At 42.3% G+C, this 2,164-nt stretch overlaps 1 protein-coding gene across 1 annotated transcript in view; it reads right to left on the reverse strand.

The window, feature by feature from the left end:
- Positions 1–615: 615 nt before the first annotated feature.
- The window catches only part of znf296 (zinc finger protein 296), a 10,212-nt gene continuing 8,663 nt past the window's right edge, over positions 616–2,164 (reverse strand). The window contains exon 3 of the mRNA XM_023961863.2: positions 616–2,164. This exon is cut by the window's right edge and continues 1,797 nt beyond it. The gene's annotated coding sequence lies outside the window, so the exon portion shown is untranslated.

Consider the following 2,164-nt stretch of genomic DNA (forward strand, 5'->3'; position numbering starts at 1 on the left):
CAGCTCTGTCCACCTCCACCGACTCGCTCCACATATCCATCACGCCGTCACAAATTCGTTCCTACATACATTTACAATAAAGCACATACTCTTACAACACTCCCCACCACCACCCTGAATAACATTACAGTGCTCCCAGACTGAGCCAGCAACTTCATAAGGATGTAAACAAGGATCGAGGGTCCCTTATCCAAACACGCACATTAAAAATTAATAAGTCAGCTCTGGCTGCCTCCTTGGAGGAGCGACCTAGGCTGACTAAGACAACATCCTGGTGAGAAAGGACAGTTAAAAATAGTTTCAAAAGCTTTCGTCCTGAAGAAAAGAATTATAATAATAATACAGCAAAACTATACTTATATAGTGCTTTACCTTTCTCGAAGACCCAAGGAGCTTTACAGTTACAGTCCCAGCATGCACCCACACCGCTGTTAAACACTGGCGCTAACCACCAGGAGCAATCTGGGGTTCAGTGTCTTTCCCAAGGACACTTTGACACATGGGCGGGTAAGGCGGGAACCGGATTCGCAACTGTCCGATCAGAGGTCAACCGCCCTACCTCTGCACCACAGCCGACAAAAAATAAGAATAACACACTCACTGTCACAAATGTGGTATATTTTACCTCATTTCTTTATTGAGGCACCTTGTGACAAGGTTAATTACAAAACGGTGTCAGGTTTACAAAGACATCAAAGGCATAGTTTCACAATAGCCAGTGAGGAGTGATAAAGAAAACAGCAATAGTGGAAAAGCAAAGAGCATGTAACAGGGACAAGCTGATCATTATAAACAACAACAAAGATAACATCAAGAATCTATGTACAAAATTTCATCCCTGAACAGTTACACTGCATTTGTTCACAACAGGTTTTGAAGCAGCAAACAAAAATAATTATTTTTTCACGTAAATGCTGTAGAGATTCAATTTGGAAGTCGTTACAGTAGTCATGAGAAAGATGTACAGACTTTTGTCAACTTTCTCAAACATAAATTGTGCTAATAAATTCCCCCAGAGTCAAAAATGATGACCCAGCAGCAGCCCCACACGCACATCCATGACCTGCTGGGTCGCACACGAGACAGAGGGGTCAGCAGAAATGCCCCAAGCCCAGTTTGTACAGAAAAACTTTATGAACATCTCACTCATCCGAGTGCTTGCTCCCACAAAAAGTCCAGTAAAAACATGTCTGTCGTTCAGCAGTGAAACTGACTTTTTTTTTCCTTATTTGCCCCCTCGACATGCGGCATCCATAAGTTAGGAAGAATTCAAACAAAGACTTAAGAAATCCACAGGACAGCAAAAAACACATGCAAGAGCTTTGAGCAGTCTGGCCATTTACAAATGTAAACAATGAAAGAAATTACCATCACAATAAAAAAAAATAGTACAAACCCATTTCACATGAAGGTAAAATTGATGCTTTTTATGCATAGAAACTGATACAAAAACAGTGGTAGACAAGACTTAAAGTCTTTGCATTCACATTTAGAAATAAAAAACAAAAAAAAAAAACAGGAAATCATCTACTGTCACAAAGTCAGGAGCGCAACCATCCTCGTCCTGTAAACAGTGAGTGACAGTTAACGAGACGAGCGAGCGTCCTTTGTAAAAGAGGGGTGTGAGGAACTGCAGGCAGGCAGTGTTCGGATTGTCCGTTCAAACCCCTTTAGTCTTTAAAAGTTCTCAAGAGAAAACAGAATCAATATGGCCTCTCTCCATTCGTCTGTGCTGAGTAGATCAGCGTTGTTTCTATTGCCACAGCTGCCTTTTGTTTAAATCGCTATAATTCGACTAAAACTCTACGACCCGTCTCCACCTGTCCGGTGGGTCAACAGACACAAAAATCGAGACATCTTTTACATCCTGTGCTGCAACATGGTGATCAGTTTCCTGCGTCGGTGTGGACTGTGGTGGTTCACTTCCTGTTCATGAGCTCTGGTAATCTCCCCGTTGAATGTCATGGCCTTGTTTTTCTCTGTGGTCTGCAGAGCTGTAGGAACTCTGTTTCACTCCGCAGCTTTGCATATATTCGTGTAAATTGCTGGCTGCTGTGTGCCTAAGTGCTGGCAGTAAAGATGGGGTTACCTGCTGCAGAGCTGCAGCTTCTTCTTTAGATAAGACTCTGCTTTACCTTGACTGTCTTTGCTTTTTTATTGGCAT

Source organism: Oryzias latipes, chromosome 13, assembly GCF_053564925.1.
Source record: "Oryzias latipes strain Hd-rR chromosome 13, Olatipes_Hd-rR_3.1".
NCBI classification, from domain to species: domain Eukaryota; kingdom Metazoa; phylum Chordata; class Actinopteri; order Beloniformes; family Adrianichthyidae; genus Oryzias; species Oryzias latipes.